Here is a 19,003-nt window from a genome sequence, read left to right as displayed (position 1 = left end):
TCCAATTTGTTAGACAGTCCAACAGTACCAGAAGATGCCACCCTAACGTGTACTTCCATGCCTTCATTGCCTATTTGTCCCAAGTATATCCACAACTGGAAAGGGGAAATTAATCCGTACTCTCAGTATTATGCAACCCTAGAATAAAATCTGTGTGGGAACAGCTATTCCTTCTTGCTATGGCAGATTAATTTGTTAGATGTCCTTGAACTAGTACATTACTATGCTGATAATGCTTGTTTTGCACATTCCAGGCTGGCAACTGATATCTTCAACTACACAAGGATCCAGAAAGGGTGGAAGTGATCGGCAACATTATTAAAATAATGATTATTGTGTCTTGTGTCTTATTCTCATGTGGTATTTTCGCCCACATCTTTCAGAAAATATTTCATGTAGCTAGAAATGCAGCTGTATCCTTTACTAACCCAACCCCTACTCTAGCAAGTGCAACGACAATGTCAGGTGGATCAGTAAGCACTGTAAGTACACTAAGGAGAGGGAGATGCAGTGCAGATGCAGACATGGGGGGTGGAAGTGTATCTCACTGATACTGCTTGAGTATCTAACAACTTGTGGTACAAGCACATGACCAAAGTAGGCAAAGAAACCACTGGGGAGAGCAGCTATGTCTGCTCATTAATCTCCTATACCATGAGTGCCTCCAGAACGTTTATAGCAAATGAAATACCAGCAGCAAGAGCACAGTAGTTTATGTGCCTAGCCATAGTTACAACCCGAGGAAGATTCCAAGGGAAAACAGCAACATTGAGATGGATGTCAAAGGCAACATTTCCCTATGAAGACGATTGTATAAAGACACTTGACATGATGAAAAGTTACTGACAGCTAGATCAGGCCATACAATACATAACTGATGGCCCACAGAAAGGAGGAACAAAACCAATAACACTCAAGGAATTACTATGCCCTAAGAAAGGACCCAAGGAAATTGGAGGAATACCAGGATGTTGGGAAAGACCACAAATGCTCATATATGGCCAAGTATACACAGCTGAAAAATGGAAGGAGGGAGTAGTAGGTAGCAAGACACACACTCTAGTACAAGCACTGGTAAACACAGTACAAGGAGAAAATTACAAGTGGCTGAAGAAATGGGATGCGAGTACCAAGTTACTGACCTGGGTGGACAATGAAGCTGGACCAATGCCCATAATACCACTGAAGAAACCAGCATTGTTTTTACAGAACACTGGAGCAGTAAAGGTTGGAGAAAACAAGGAGTGCAGGTTCACAGAAAAACATCCAGCAATGAAGACTGGAATGACAGTACTAATGGATCACTGTTGGGCGTGCGGATAGATCTAAGGTGTACAAGAAGCTGCCACCCAACTGGGGAGGAGTTTGTTTGTTGGTACACATCAATATGCCAGCACTAGTAGTACCTTCACAAAGACATCAAGATAGACGATTTCTCCAAAATGGACAATATGAAAAGAAAGAAAAGGTCAGTAGAAGTGAGTAGATTGAAAAGAGCCAACTATTTCTCATCAGCATCAGAAACATCACTGGATGATGTTCCATCCGACCACCGGCTGTTCAGTAGGGCAGAAATGTTTTTGAAATCAGTAGTTTCAACTGTGTAAACGTACACAAACATGACATGGTTTTAATTAATGAGACAGGAGATGATGGAGACAATAAATTCAACAGTAAATGGCTTCAACACAATAAAAGAAGATCTCTGAGCAGTAAGGTTGATGTTCTAGTCCTTCTCACAGCAATGGAAGGAGTTTGCACCAAAATTGGTGGTTCTTGTTGCATGTTTGTGCCTGAAAATGACAGAGAGAATGGCACACTGACAGAAGCAGTAACAAGATTATTGAAAATGCATGCCAAAATGGAGGAGTAAGCAAAAGGAACAGGAAAAGACCAGAGTTGGCTGTCATAAATATGGTCATGGATGCCAACATTGATGGCAGACAGACTAAAAGTATTACTAGGAACACTAATATTAATACTAGTGGGACTGTGTGTGGTTAAGATTTGTATTACACAATGTTGCAAAATGACTGAGAAAACGATAGGGATGAAAGTGTAAGTGGATATAAACGTTGAAGAAGCATTGAAGAAGAAAAGGACAAGATAGTGGAAAATAGAAATAACCTTAGGGCAAAGATAAAGGAGTGCCCACTGTTCCCGACCAAGATAATAACATTCAACGATCCCTTTGACAACAAGTACTGGGCGAAATAGGTATGGTGCAACCCAGAAGAAGACTGCAGTTACATGACATGGAGTTTTGATGACCATGCAAATTACTATGGACATCTTGTTGGAGTAAAAAAGATATGGCTACCAAAAGCAAGGGTGACTAAGTATGGTGGTTTGGTCGACAAGTCGACCAGAGGGGAGACTGAAGAGAGGGTCCCTGGAATGCCCCTCCTCTCCCACATGAACATGACAGCCTGAAGAGTCAAGAACACACAAAGCAACTCACTGTTTGGACAGGCCCTGGGAGGGCCAGTGACATCCACATGTGCGAACAGATATTCTCTTAGACAGCCATTCAAACCTTATCCTGTCAATGTCTTTATGCATACAGGTGCTGCTACCCTGATCATGGATACACATGCCTCTATGGGTCAGATTGACTACCAATGGAAAACCATTGTGCTGACGTCATTAATGACACCACGACATAGCAATGTCAGTCATGAAGCAAACCCGCAGCTATGAATGAAGTTACATGGACACACACATTCTCACATGAAGAACATGCATACATAGTTCTGTAGATAGAGGACAGATACATAAACATGTTGTCAAAAGCTTGTATTCTGTTTTCTCTTTAGCCAAGTGCAGAAAGGGTGAACACAAGGCAAAGGAAGAGATGCCGGCAAGCTTTCAGACACTTATCGCAAATAACCCTATGGAACTACAGGATCGTACAAGAAGCCTTGAAGAACTGAATACTACATAGCACGGTTTAGATATATAGATATCATAGTATAACTATAATGAAGTTACATGAGGCCACAAGCCACAGGACGAGAGAAGAAAAGCAGAACTAGCCTGCACAGAACATCAAGCCAGGGCTCGCAACCAAGGTCAGAGACAAACAACAAATTCTGAAGCTGAGAGACACAGAGCCATCTGCAGAAGAGCAGAAAAAAATCCTCATAAATTGCAGATCAGAGAGTTCGATTTCGCAGTCCTCAATCGTGTGATGAGTCCGAGCCAGACATTAGTTATTCAGCCGCAGTGGGAAGACGAGCGGCTCACAACAACACAGACATGAAGTGAAACATGGATTCCTTAACAAAGTTGGAATGCTGAGGGCACTCTCACAGGCAAAAGTGGTGGCACTGACAGTTACATTGGGAACACATAGTCTTCCTCATCACCTTGAGAAGGTGCACTGAGCGCTGAGAACACAGCTTTGTTTCAAGCCTGGGGAGACCAGCTCCAGCCAATCAGGGAACAGAAATCCGGTGACAGATGGCAGAGGGCAAGGGGCAATGGTAATCCAGCGACCTTGCAACAATGTAATAGATAGTTTATTGGGGAAGGGGCAGGCAAGCCACTTGACATGTGAGGACCAATCGAGTAGTATCTATAGGTGCCATGCATAGGCACTGTCACCCCATCTACCTAATCCTGTCTTCTCACAGGTTTTTGGGGAAGGGCCTAATGTTGTGATGTAGAAATCAAACAAAATGGCCCGACACAGGCTTAGGAGTTGTGGGACCGGGAGATTTGAAATGTCCTGTATGATCCCTGTCTGTTTGTGTAAAAAAAAACAGTTCTCACCTGCCCTTGGCTGAGTCCTCTGTCTGTGCACTGGGAGAGGGTTCGTTGGGCCCTGGGAGCGGGAACAGTGAGCTTGTAGTGTGATCCCCTGTGCCTCTGGTATACCTAAGCCAACAAGTTGGTAGCAGAAAGATGTTTCACTACGCCCTTTTGGCATAAGCCACCTCTAACACCGCAGTGCCTGGAGGGTTGTGAGGCGACTCACAGAAAGTGTGATCAATGGGAGGTACACCCCTGTGCAGAGTCTGTCAGGAGCCAGTTTGAATAATATCCTTCCCGTGGTCCGTGGGGAGCCCAGCAGACCAGAAGGGTGACAAAGCAGCTTTGGCCAAGCCGGTAGCTGAGCAGCATCAGTGGATCACAGAGTGTAAGTATTTACTTAGTTACACAGCAACTGAGGCAGGTGGTAAAGTAATATTGGGTGTGATGATGAGTGTTGTTCAGTATAATTGAAGTATTATTTGGTATAGTTTAGTGGTGTTGAGTAGTGTGAAGTATAGTAGGGAAAGGAGAAGAGGTAGATGTCATTTTTGTGGTTAGAGAGCATTTGGTCTTAAGGTAGCAGGTTCTGGCGAATAACCTAGACTATTGACTTAAGGTTACGGATGATAAAAGTTGTCTAACTATTGGATTCCCTGTGGCTTGGGCATTTTAGCTTGGGTCATGGATGATGGTATCCCTGTGTAAGGGCTTAGCAAAGGGAGCTAGCTTACATTGCAGGAGGTGTTCTTCTGGTTCAGTTTCGCGAAGGCGTTCTATCTACAAGCTAACACTGTAGGTAAAGGTTGAGCACGAGAAATATTGTTATCCCCTGTAAGGAGGCAGGAAGACAGCTGTGAGTATATGTCAGGTTTTCAAAAATTGTCTGTGAGATGGAACAATAGCGTTGTGAGCTATGTTAGTGATTTATATATTTTCCCTATGTAGTGAAGCAGTGATGTCACCCATAGGGCCTGTGCCTAGGACTAGAACAACACGAGGAGGTACAGAATTAGGTGTTCACGATTTGCAATTGACAGAGTAAGCTGTTTAGTTATGGTGTGCGGAAGGCGCATGCGCAAGATTCGTGGGTGTGACTGAGGAAGCAGAGAGTTGCAGAAGGTTGGTGCGCGGAGCACGCCTGAAATGTTGCTTGTGAGCCAGAGAGGCTCAGGAGAATTGACAAGAACTGGTATTTGTGAAAGTGAGAAAAACACAATTAAAATTATTTTTGTATTTGTATCCCTGACACTCTTTGAGGGCATGACGGTGCTACGTGGTCATTTTATTTTATTTCTTTTTTTTTATTTGTTATTTATAGTTGTTTTAATCAAGAGTTTAAACTTGATTTTTTTCAACTTTCAAATTATAAAAGATAAATAAAACATTAATTAATTACAATCAAAATATTACAACATTCACAGATATTCAAAATACATTCAGATTGTTACCAAGGACTTTCTACCTATTAATCTGCATGATTAAAAATTACATTCAATCTACAACCTTTTTTTTTTCCATGTTGAACTTGTGACATTGTAGATCTATTGACAAAATACATCATAGGTAATTACAATTTGCTTACAATCATTGCTTTCCTTGGTATGCCTATATTATACAAGACATTAAGAATGGCATATTTTACTGCTTTGATGGTAGTATGATAAAGAAGCTCCCAGAGTTTCTCACTAGTCAAGGAATAATAATCCTTGAATAACGGCTTAAATTACTTGATTCTTTGCGTTAGCAAATTGGGGCATTCCACAAGTAAATGTTTGATGGTTTCAAATGTTATTTTACAAAAACGACAATGTGCGTCCATAGATGTTAACTGTTTACGATTGAAACGAACTTCCCTTGTGGGCCATAAATTGAGCCGGAAGTACAAATAATCATCGCGTAGGCGTGAATTGGGAGACATATATAGCTAACTTTCAGTTCGACAATGCTGTTTCAAGTCAAAAGAATGATGTACAAAGTTATTTTAGGTATGACATGCAGTTCTTGTTTGTATCCAGTCATAATCCCACAACAGTTGTTTGGCTTTGTTAGGATTCTCTAATAACAATGTCACTGAGATACCACAGTTGTAAAGGACTCTCTGTGCTTTTAATTGCGATGTTACTGCACAGATGTCCTTGGAATTTGAGAGATGGTTTGAAATATGACATAATATTCCCGTTGTTGAAATAGCCAAAATGCATTTACGGTAAAGCGAACAAAGTTTCCACTTATATACTGCATATAATTATAGCAAATCAAATTTGTGTCTTACCAGACATATAGGTTCTGATAGTGGTAGATTCAACACTTGTTTCCAGTACGACCCTTCAAGTCGCGCCCAGTATTTATATGGTCTCACAATGGAGGCCTCCAATCCATACAGAATTACTGGCGTAAATTTCTGTTTATAATAGGTTATGATGGGAACAATAGAAAACGTGCAATATTTTGCTTTGATTGCTCGAGCCTGAGCAGTGGTTGTAATTGACTTCTGTTTTATGTGTTGATCATAGCAGTTATGGCCTATTTCATTAGTTACTATAGTGCCCAGATAGATGTATGATGATACAGACATCAATGTAGATCCTTGTAAAGGTCATTTGTAAGCCTTTGTTCGTTGCTTTACATTTCCAAATTGAATGATTATAGTCTTCGAAATATTCATTGATATACAATTGTTTTGAGTGTAGAATTCAAGGACATCTAGTAGTATTCAAACAGGACCATGTCATCTGCATAAAGTAGGTATTTAACTTGTACACCATTTATTTTGGCTGAATCAGTGATACGTTTTTCAAAAGTATTGCCAATATCAGAAATAAAAAAATTAAACAAGGCAGAGGCCAGAAGACAGCCTTGTTTAAACCACGTGCAGTTTGAATTGGTGCTGTTAGTAATGCCTCATTACTTTGTCTGACTTGTATGGTGGTCTCTGGGTGTAAATCTATAATCCCCTTCAAAATAAACCATGGATAGTTTTTGGAGGCCATCAGGTCTGGTTGCTCGCGAGCGACGTAGGTTGCTAATGCAATGCGTAATATCACTAATTTCTAATGGAAATGAGTGAGAAACACCATATAAATTTACTTGATCAATTGGATGATGGGGTGCAATATAGATCTCGAAAATAATTGTGCCACCCTACTTAGTGATGGGGCTAATTTGCATGGCACCTTGTGACTTACTGGTGGCTGAGTTCAAACATGACCAGATGCCACTTGTTGATTTATTTAAAATATATTTCAACATCTTTTCGTCATAATTTGGATATTGAAGAAATTTGCGCTCCTTTAGCCAGTTTTTATAAGCTAAGGTCAATCGTTGCTTTTCCAGAGTTCTTGCTATAATAGAAAGATATTTTAGATTGTGAATGTTCCGCCTTAGGAGGGCTTTTGTTTGATGGATTTCTAACTCAAATACAGGACGATGTCTGTGTTTAATTGTCTGATCTGGCATGCTAATTCTCTTGAAAATTTGCATCAGTTGAACATAACAGTCAGATCCATCTAGTTGAGGCGCATTGAAGTGCTCGTGGAGACGAGTGTTAAATTGTTGCAATTTAAATGGGGTCCAATATAGTCGATTGCCACCATTGCTTACATTTATATCAGCCATGTGGCGGTTTATTTGCATGGGATGTCATTCTGCTGGTATTTTACAACATACGTGTAGTATTTTGTGGTCACTCAGATTAGATGGAATCACAGTTAGTGAAAGAATCTGATTGACTAGATTAGTGGATACGTAGACATAGTCCAAGATGGCAGTTTGCAAACCTCTGCCCCATGTGGACTGGGCGGGGGTGTCCCCCGGTACCGTACCGTTTAGCATGATAAAGACTCTTTCTTTCATGATAATAGACCATGTTAATTCATTCTGTACAAGTTCAAAGTTATCATTGGCCAATAGGTGCAGATTTAAATCACCAAGTATAATGGTGTGGACTATCTCTGGGTCAAGCAGTAGTTTATCAAGTATTGTGAGCAATTGCTTGAGGAATATGTCAGGTGCCATGGTTAGCCTGCTCCAATAGATATTAATAATGATGATAGTTAGTGGGCCTTTGACTAACTTTACCACTTGAAAACATGAGGAGGGAGATGGACATTCGATGCTTAAAAAGCCAGTAAATTTCTTGACTGCCAGTAAGAGCCCTCCCATCAGACGGCCCATTGTTTTCTTGGTAGCCAGGGTCGAAATGATTGTATGAGCGGACCATACGGGTGTACTCATGAGCCAGGTTTCCTGGAGTGCAATTATATCATACTTCTGGAAATTGATTTCGTTGGAATTGACAAAGTGGTTATGGCCATGTGTATTCCAGGAAATCAGGTTAATGGTGGTAGTAGCCTCATTACAGGATGGAAAAGCCTCCTTACATTATGACCCATCGTGATACATTTGTGTAGCTGATTTGTAATGTATGATTGGCTGGGTCCTTTTTATGGCCTCTTGTGATCCGGACTTATAGATATTTAATTGAGGGCGTCCTGTTCGTTCTGTCTGTGACCTAGCATCTTGTGTCAGTATAAAGCCCATATCATACAAGGTCATTCTCGTTTCCCAGAGCATATTGGGTACTAGGCCAGACCACATGTATATTTTGGCTTCCGACAGATCGTCTTTGTTGGTGAATTCAATTAAATCAATATCAGTTGAAGCCAAATTCCGTAGTGTCGATATGTCTCCACATATATTCAGAATACTAGCTCTATTCAGAACACATTTTTTACATGGTGGTCTCGACATTTTAGGACTAAACAATGTGCAGTTTTACGTTGATTAATAGAACCATTCTTAAGGAGGTGTTGTTTGTCTTAACAGATGGTAGGTACATTTGGCTGGGAATACTAGAATGAACTGGATTGGCCTCCTGTTGGGGCCTGTCTGAACAGATCAATCTATCAGGGTTTTGTGGGTAAACACACGTATCAGGAAAGATCGGATTGTGGACAACTGTACCTAATTGGGTTGCATTCCTAATTTGGATGAGATATGAATCGATAGATAATTTTATAACATCTTTGAAATGCTGTTTGTTGGGTGTCTGTTTAGGTACTGATATTGGTAAGGTCAAGTGTAAGTCATTTGTTGCAGGAAACTGAGTTTGTTGCATGATATTTTTCCCACACTGGAGGTGAGATCTTGTGTAATCAATGTGACAGTTGCATTTGGCACAGGTGTGGGTTTAGGTTGAAGAACTACTGCCGCAGATGCTTCGGGAGGACCAATTGATGACATCACTGAATTATCACAAAAGGCAGTAATTTTTTCTTGGATAGGTTCTATAATTTTTACGTTGAAGTGTTCTGCTTTACATAAGATTCAATAGATGCTCTTATTTCTTTGCTGAGTTGTGCAATAGTTGTTTGACATAAAGATGAAGGATCAGAAGCAATTTGAGTAATAGGCATAGGTGTAGCATCTATTACTTTCGCAGGAGGGTTTGCCATTGATATGTTTTGAATACTGCATGTGGTGTGCATCAGATTAATCGATGGCACCTCAGTTAAAGACAGTGCGACCAAATCATCCAATGGCTTGTAAACCTTTGGTGCTAAAGCAATTATTTTTACACATGTATTTGTCTGCGGCCTATCTAATTTACTTTGGATTTTTATGTATTTTCTCTCTTTTTGATTTGAGAGTGCGACAATGATTTTTCATGGTCGTTTTACATGGTTGTTTCCAATCCGATTGTGAAACAGAATGTCGTGCTTTTTGGTCTGCTGGCTTGTTCGAGACTGCAGAGAAGAAATCAAAAACATTCGGTTTCAAAGTCGGCAATATGTTGGACAATCCAGGATTTGGAAGATTATCAGGCAACACATCCTGTCTCGTTGAAGTGCTTATCGCAGTTATGTCAGAGGAAGTATGAAAAGATACTATGGGCTGTGATTTCATAGCACCTGCTGTGACAATGACTGCATCATTCCACCTCATATTACTGTTATCCTGGATAACAGAATTATTCGCCGAAGCTACTACAACAATTGGTTGCTCAGACGATATACTTTGATTGACGCTTTTATTACTGTTATCCTGGATAACAGAGTTATTCGCCGAAGCTACTACAACAATAGGTAGCTCAGACGATATACTGTGTTTGACGTACTTGATGGAAGAACCTAAGGTGTTTACCTGATCTACCAAATACTCTAGGAGTGATGTTTGTTGGTTCATTTTGGTGTCCAGTATCTCATGCAGTTTAGCCACAGTCAGAAGAGCAGCATTCATAGCGCTTAGTGTGTTATTAAGGGCTGGAGCTTCAGGAAATGAGCAGCATTTCGACAGAGCTCTATGAATAAAGGTTGGTTTGGTTCTTGTGTTACTTCTTGGAAGCATGATCGTCTCGGAGTGGGGGCTATGAATGATGGAGACTCATCCACAAAGTGGATGTGTGTCTTATTCTGTGGCAATGGAGGTGTATTGTCAACCAGATTTTGTGTGTGATGAAAAGAGGTGTTAATCGAGTCAGGCCCAGGCTGAGGGGAAACATTATTGAATGTATATTCCTCCTGTAACTGTATTAAGTCACCAGAATTTGAACAAATACATTGAATCTCCTGAGACAGTGATTCCGACTTGCTGGAAATGTCCATAAAATCTCCAGCATCATCGTCAACTTCCCCAGTCAAAGTTAGTATATTATAAGCCTTACGCAGTCGGTGTTGGGCAGCTACTGAACATCGCACAGGCTCTAGTGGTTCACTCACTTTAGGAGAATTATTATTATTTGTGAGTTGCATTTCCCCAGCCAGACATACCAACACCATAGTGGTATCCGTTATTTCACTAATCAACATATTGGGTGCCAGATTAGAATGCGGATTTACTTGCATCACATCATGGTTGCGTGCCAATGGGAGCAATGGTGTAGTAGTTGTTGTTTGTAAATCTTTTTGGATAGTTGGATTCTCACTCTGGTTCGCCGTCTGGGTGGGGGAATAATTTGGGCAGGTATCTGACGACATTACCATTTGGTTGTCATTCTTCTTAGTAGATTCTTTGGAATAAAATGTACAAATATCCAAAGAAATGGAGGCTGATCTGTTGGATCTGGTATTCAAAGATGCGGTATTGGGAACGCTTTTGGCAACAAGACACGATGGTTGGGAGGCTGCTTTAGATGCCGCCATCGTGAGCTGAGCTATTGATAGAACTGGCATGGGAAGCAGGTTTGGCATACCTGTTTTCAAGGTGAATCTTTGAGTCACCATTACTACACTTGATATAATATGGGTATGGTGACTGGGTTAATACCGCAAGTGCAACAATCTATAATGCCGGCCCTAACACCCGCTCACCAGCTAAACAGCGAAACAGCACTGTAATTCAGCACTGCACTTCCACCACTGCGCGCGTGCCAATGCGCGTGCTTGTAGGTGATATGGAAGCTGGTTAAGAGGGGCGGGCTCAAGCCTCTGCAAAAAAGAAAGGAACAATGATGTAATGGCTACTCACTAATTTGTTGGTTTTGCAAGGAGAAATGGCAAACGTGTCCATACCACTGTGGCCATTCCAATGGGATCAGTTCACTTGCAGGGTGGGCGGGACCTTAACAAAGTCCCAATGTCGTCTGCAAAGTCTGTGAAAGGGTACGTGGAAAAGGAGCAGGGAGCAGTGGAGACCAGCGAAACAGCACTGTACTTCAGCACTACACTTCCACCACTGCGCGTGCACCAATGCGCGTGCTTGTAGGTGATATGGAAGCTGGGTAAGAGGGGCGGGCTCAAGCCTTACTGTGGCGTGGCCAATGGGATCAGTTCACTTGCAGGGTGGGTGGGATCTTAACGAAGTCCCAATGTTCGTCTGCAAAGTCTGTGAAAGGGTCTGTGGAAAAGGAGCAGGGAGCAGCGGAGACCAGCAAAACAGCACTGTACTTCAGCACTGCACTTCCACCACTACGTGGTCATTATACACTTAGAACAGTCCACGCCAGTTGACAGTTGCACCGGGATATGGGGCCTCTTTCCCCTGTCTCTGCCCTGGTGACCCCTGAAAGATGTTAGGAGAGTTGCCAGGGGAGTGCATACTGGTGATCAATCACGCTTGGACATGTGGAATTGTAAAGACTGGAGCTTGAAGTCATAACACCCTTCATCAGAGTGGCTAGACACCGGCCCTCCTCCGCCCGGGACTTTCTATACCCGGAGCCAGTTGTGTTGCACCACAATGGAGGTAATCTGCCCTCTGTTGGTTGGATGTGACACGTTGGCAGCCCTGCAAGGGGATCTGCTTTGTCGGGTGACCAGACTACCTACGATGTCAACTCCCTACATGTTGATCTCTAGATGGAATCATGCCCTCTTTAACTGTCACTCATGGTACGTGTTGGATATTGCTCTCACAGCCATACTCATCATCGGATGGAGTCAACCACCTGCTTTGTGTTGCATTCCCAAGTACCCATGTCAGTGGATGCTACCAGCCTAACACCATCCATGTGGTGTGCGCTAAACAGAAGGACTTTGGCCCCCTGAGTGATGCTGGGTAGTCGGTCTACTTTACACCACATTTCCTGCTCCCGCTGCTGGATGTGTATGCAGTGCTGGTCTTTTCCCTCTCCAAGTGTTGTTACTGAGGGAATCCTGGTCAGTTAGTTCATCCTCACCTAGTGAGATAGTCACAAACAGCATCTCCCCACATCTGTTCTGAGGATATACTGGATGAGCAGAAACTCGGGTGTCTGGGCTGGAGCCCAATTCTGTTGGAGTGTTGCCCCAGCATGGTTCCTCTTGTGTTGACAAGTGTGTGCTGTCCTGATCTGCAACTAAAACAACTTGGCAAGTACTTGCCTGATGGACGTGGTTGTGATGACTGCGCCCCACACCCGTCCGGTGCTGGCAGCTGTGAAACACCACAGACAGCCACATGTGGCACAGCCAGCTGCCCTTGGGTAGGGGAATGTGTATTGAGGGGTTCGGCCCACCACCACCACAAGGTGCATGCTCTGGGCATGCCTCACCTGACCCCTCAATGTGTGAAACTGGGAGGCCAGGAAGCCCTGGAAAATAGTAACTGCACCATGTTCATGGATCTAGTGATGGTGTTGATTGGGATCTGACACTCAGACAATTTTCATAGATCCAGATGTCAGATTGAAGCTGATAGTGCAGGAGAGGTTTGGGGGAGGAAGTGTCAGCAAGATGGACCATGCCCTTTTCAGCATCCACTCTTGGTAGTCCAACAAGACCATTGTGGACAAAACAAGAAATGCGTTTCCAGTGCACTGCCCTCTAAGTTTGCTTGCTGTCCTCTATGGCAGCATGATGGCCCTTCACAGGGTGACGGCGGCCAGGGCTGGGACAGGCCTTGTGCAAAACCACCAGTCCAATCACAAGATCCAGCTAGGGTCAGAAACTGTAACATACGCATGTGGACCTGGACTCACCATGGCTGCTGCCACCAGACTTGCCCCCTAATGATTCCCCATTAAAGGATATGAACTGAACACATTTAATTCACAGGGAATCAAAAGAATCATGTGACATTGATTCAAGTCACTACCTCCTAAAATTGGGAGTGGACAATTAGCATGCCTGCTGCCTACCCTGGATGTGGTGGCTGTTTGTCAGGCTCACTGACTTGAACTGAAAACATGATTCACCCTCACCTGTGACATGATAGGCACAGGAAGTTGACTGGCCAGACATCCCTATGTATGTTTGCCATCATGGGTAGGTGCAATCTGACCAAGTGTAGCTACAGTCACTGAAGCGGCCATGATATGCCATATTGTTCTGTGTCTGATTAATGCATGTATCCCAGGAGGTCATCGTCAGCTGGCATTTATTAGTTGTACATCCAGCACATAAATCAATGTAACAGATGGGACATCACTAACTGAATGAGCCATTTACACTATCACCATACACCATACATGGACACAAACTCATGTATGGCCCACTCATTGAGACAAGCATATGCCACTGGCTGGATCCTCACAGTAGCTGCACCAACCTGAGCATCACAATGGAGGTGATCTGCACCCACCTCAGGCTGATCTGCATGCCCTCAGTAACTTCTGTGGGGCAGAAGCAACAGAGGAGGCACAGCCCCAACATTTGGGGGTAGGACAGGTCAACTACATGTGCACAGCTGAAAGTGGGAGGGGTCACGCCATGTGACACCACCAGTGTTGTGATAGGGGGAATTGACACCCTACAGAATGGTCATTCTGAACAGCAAAACATGTGTGCTCAGTGGTGAAGGCTGAACAGCATGGCCGAGAGGGCCCACACTTGGTCGAACAACACCCAACCCCAGCCTCTCTGAAATGGCTACCAGTGAGCTTCCAGGATGCTCTTCCTGTAGGGTGGAAAAACCCATGTTATGGGGCCCACCCGAGGGGGCATACCAATGACACAGTCCTATGTTGGGTGGAATCAATTTCCCAAAACTGTGGCCATAAATGTCGGAGGCATACCAGAATGGGGAAGGCTGTTTGGATTCTTTAAGGCAGAGCCACAGTGCAGGACCAATGATCAACCAACATGATGGTCACATAAAAGAGTGTGAGCACCAATAAATACATCGACCTCAGAACTCAGGAACAGAGTAATCACTGGCAGTGAAATAAACACATTGCACCAGAGTATGTTAGGCAATATGGACACAGCGGTTAGTCTGCCGTGGACTGTGGGCACAAGGCAGGGTATTGATGGCAGGCATACAAGTCTAACTCACCCACTGCCAGGTTTCCTGGGGGCATGTGGGTTAACCTTGTATGCAGGGTAGGGAAAGGGACACCAAAGGAGGAGGGGAAGGGCCGGATAGTGAATGCACAAGTGGGGGAGCCGAGGAGAAGGGTAACAGAGGGATGAATGGGAAGCTGGAGAGCTGAGAGAGAGTGGGAGTGGGGCACAAGGAGGAGATTTGCTGGGGGGAGATGAGCGGAGAGAAGGGGGAAGAGAAGATGACGGAGACAGAAGGAGAGGAAATTAAGGTAGCAGGGGAGGAGAGGTCTAACAGCACACTGATTGAAAAATAGTACAGGTTGGGGGTAGAGGACAATAGGGCGAGAGGGTGAAGGGCAGACTGGGAAAAAAAGGCAACCTGCTAAAGGGGACTACTCAGCTTCTCATTCCCCAAGCCACATGGTCAACACCAGGGCAGGCAACCCAGAAAAAGGTACTCAATCCTCATGCACATAAGGCTGTGGCACCCCCACTCCAGACTCTGCCCCACCAACCTACCCCCTGCCCATTGGACACAATAGTTCATGGACTGGTCATTACTCACCAGCTGCTGCTTCCCCCACAATCAGAGTCCACACCCAGGATGAGCTGTTCCCAGGAAGGGGGAGGGAATCTTAGGTGTATTACAAACACTTGCTGCGACAATAGATGAACAGATGCTGTGGGGAGGGAATTCTGTTTCCCATGCATGTGCCCAAAATATACAGTCACATACAGTGCAGTCACTCACAGTGCAAGATTTGAACAACAATTTTGAAAGGATATGTTATTCAATATATTGAAGATTAGAAAACATACAGAAAACCAACATAAACAACAAGTGACTTGCATGTGGGGGTTCGCATGTGCCAAGCAGTCCAAATTTAGAGGGTTCTAGTGCGCTAAATCGGTCCTGTGATGGGCAGGGAGACAAAAGGGCAGGCTGCCCTGCCATTGGTGTGCAAGTGAGCTGATGTACTCCTATTCACCAGGCATCTTCCTCCACAAGAAAAGTTGGACTCCTGAAAAGCAACACAGGCATGGCATACAGTACAACACTACCATGGTCCAGCAGCATGCCCCCAGAAGCGCTATCTGGGCTGGGACATTGCATGGGGTGTGCCCGTTGTCCAGCTTGGGGAATCAAAGAGCCAGTTTATGAGTGCCATCGGAGGGAAAGATGGTCCTTCACTTGACGTATGCTGAGTGGGAGCGAGTTCCAGAGTGTGGAAGCCTTGACAGAGAAAGTAGTACCTATAATTTCAGTGGAATCAACGGAAGGGAACACAAGTTGTAGTGCAGAGCATGATGTGAGGTTTCAGTTTTGTTGGTAGACTGTGAGTCAGTGTAGGAGGAATTCAAGACTCAGCTCGTGGATGGCACAGTTGGTGATGCTAATGGCCCTGAAGGTGGGAAGCCAGTGGAGCATCCAGAGTGCATGAGTAATGTGTTCCCTGGGGGTGAGTGCAAGGATGAGAACCTAAAGAAACAAGTCTACCCAATAGACAGGCACAAAGGTGCATACAATAGTGATTTTTGACATTACATTTAATTGTGCTTCAATTCAATGCACAAAATTATAAAACAAGGTGATGTTAGTAATAATAATAAAGTGAGGTTGCAAAGAACTGCCTCATATGAAAACAGTATGGCCATCAGTTTTGCATTGTGGAATTTCCCCTATGGGCTTTCTCAAGGAAATCTTTAAATAAAGAAAAGAAAATACTTCTTAAATTGTTTTTATAGCACAAAGTAAGCCAATACAAATCAAAGGCTGAAATTGTGACATGTTGTGTCAGCACAAAATTAACACTGATTGTCCAAGCGCATAAAGTTAACATTCACTAGTCAAGACTCTTCAACAAGGTATGTTGGGTTTAGTCTACATTGCGATATTTAAAGTATTGAGGCCTGCTTGTCCTGGTCAATCTGTGTAAGTATAGAAGTTAGTTCTCTTCATGCTCCCAGTCAGCCTATTATTTGGCTAATTCAAGCATGCCACCACATTTGTTTGACATGTATGGTATTCCCAGTATGTCGTAGTCCAAAGGTTATGGATCATGAAACTCTGATTGTGCCTATGATTAGGCTCATACGGACATGCCCCAGCATCGGCTGAGCACATTTATTTATCACAGTCCATAATGCTGAATACATTAAGTATCTGTTCCGTCAAGCTCCCATTATGTCTGTAATTAGGTTCGGTCAAGCATACCCCCACATCGGCTGAGCAGACTTGTTATCCGCAATCTATGTTAATGAATGGGTTCAATTTAAAACAATTCTGTAGAAGCCTGCTGTTAGGCTCATAGCGTTGTGTGCCACGACTCCATCCTGGCCATGTTTGGTGGAGCACCCCAAGTGCAGAGTCATGTGTACCCTGGGGGTGAGTGCAAGGATGAGGCAGTCTGTGTTATACTGGATCTGTTGTTGTTTCTGAGTTGATACGCAAGGGTGCCCACATAAATGGAATAAGAGCAGTCTATGCGGGAGAGGATGATGGCAACATTGCAGTGACTCAGTGAGGTTCGGATAGACAAGGGAAGGATCATCTGAGAATGTGGAGGTATAGATGACAGGATTAGCAAGATGAGTCAATGTGGCAAGAGAGTGTTCTGTCTGTATCCATGGTGCACCCCAGATTCTTAACTGAGCTGGATGCTTTGGGAGTGGGATCTGGAAGAGTGCTGTATTATCTAAAATCATGATTTTGCTTCCACCAGGATTTAGGCAGAGGTAGATAGGTTTCGGGCATAGGTTTGACATGTTTGCTATCCGGGGTGTTGTTGCAATGGTAGTAGCCATGGTCTTCAGGATCTAAGGAAGGATGTGGGTGTCATATGCATAGCTGTAGCAGGACTGGTCATGTGAGCAGATAAGGGAGGGGAGGGTGGACCTCTCAGGGAGTGCAGGTATTGGATGATGCAATATATCTGAAACTACATAGGACATTTTTATTGGACAAGCCAAAGGAGTCATTCAGTCACTCAATGTAGATCGCAATTTGCACCTGTATGTGTGAGGCTGTTGCTGTCCACCTAACCATTGCAGTTGACTTCACGGTGCATGGCTGCATGTCCAGTCCTCCACTCAAGAAGGCCTCCAAAGGGCAGAAGCACATCACTCAAGGTGAAAAAAAGATACAAGAAAAAGTGACCATCTTGGAAGGGGGTAAAGAAATGTCCCCCCTGGCAGCAGGATTGCACATAAGTGAAAAAAATAATTCTACAGAAAAAAAAGATTGTACCCCCTCCATTCGCTCATGGACATCAGGGCACAGGTAGGCGAGGTGGAATTGGCGGTCTTGGACTGCCATCCTGTGGTGGATCCTGATGTGGTGGTGGTGGTGCATTCTGTCCATGCAGCACCAAAGCCTGGTCTTCATTGTCTGAGGTCACTCGTAACACAGATGCACAGATGCATGCATGACTAACCCAATGGCGGAGAGGTTACAATGAAATTCCTCCCGAGTGTACTCTGAGTCCGCATGTATGCTCACTGGTGATGCATCAGAGAGCTAGGAGAGCGTTTGCATCAAGGTGTCCATATCCAGGTGGAGGTGGAAACTTGTAGCCAAAAGCGCATCATGCAATGAACCCCCCAGCTCTCTATGTCACAGTGATGGGAGGTTCTAATGCCAACATCTGCAGATGCAAGCTTTTTCTCTGTGCTACTGCATCTCGATGCAGGGAATCCAGCAGAGACGCCAGATCAGCCTGTTTGCTCTTGATGTTGGTATCCACAACCAGTCTGTGGGAGAGCCTTGAGGACTGCATCTCAGCCTGCAAAGTCCCCATCAGGGTGTCCATCAACCACTGCTGATGTTCCTGTGAGGTCAGATGCTGTGCATCTCATGCAGCTGGTGAGGAGATGTTGTCAGCCAGGTGATGGATGTCCCTAGCCATCTCCTGCAGGGCCTCATCATATAGGATGGTCGCACAAAGCATCTGCTGCTCCCACTTTGACTGTCTGTCAGGCATACGTCCACCATGTGTGCTGGCCCAATGGTGGTGGGATGAGGGGGGCCAGGCCTGTCACAATGGAATCTCTTACATTAGCTGCATGTCTGCAACCTGCCCTTGGACAACAACCCCTACTGCTGATTCCAACGCAGGTGAAGGGGATCTTGTAGCCATAACCACCATAGACGCGGCACTTCCACTGACCGGACCTGTGATTCCTGGCTCACCTCCTTGGATTCTACAGACCCATCCAGACTGGCCATTGTGGCACCCTCCATGTCCTTCAGTGTGTCCTCCACATCTGATTCAGCAGCTTCATGTAAAGAGTATGAACAGTCAGAGGAGTCTAAAATCCTACCAAGGAGGGCCTAGCGAACAGGGGATTCTCATGGGGCACGACAACACACACTCTACTGGTGGTCTGTCGTGTGGTCCCCTTCCTCTTTCTCCTCCACCTCTGCATCTACTACATCATCACCTGCACAAAGACAGACAACAACATTCCCAGGCATGATTACCTGGCAGAACATGCATATGTGCATTACAATACATACAGACACGAAATGGCAAGTCACACATAAATCACAAATAGTATCTGAGCACACT

The sequence above is a fragment of the Ambystoma mexicanum genome, chromosome 6q (assembly GCF_040938575.1).
Source record: "Ambystoma mexicanum isolate Mex_15411 chromosome 6q, UKY_AmexF1_1, whole genome shotgun sequence".
NCBI lineage: Eukaryota > Metazoa > Chordata > Amphibia > Caudata > Ambystomatidae > Ambystoma > Ambystoma mexicanum.
Note: the sequence above shows the minus strand (reverse complement) of the source record.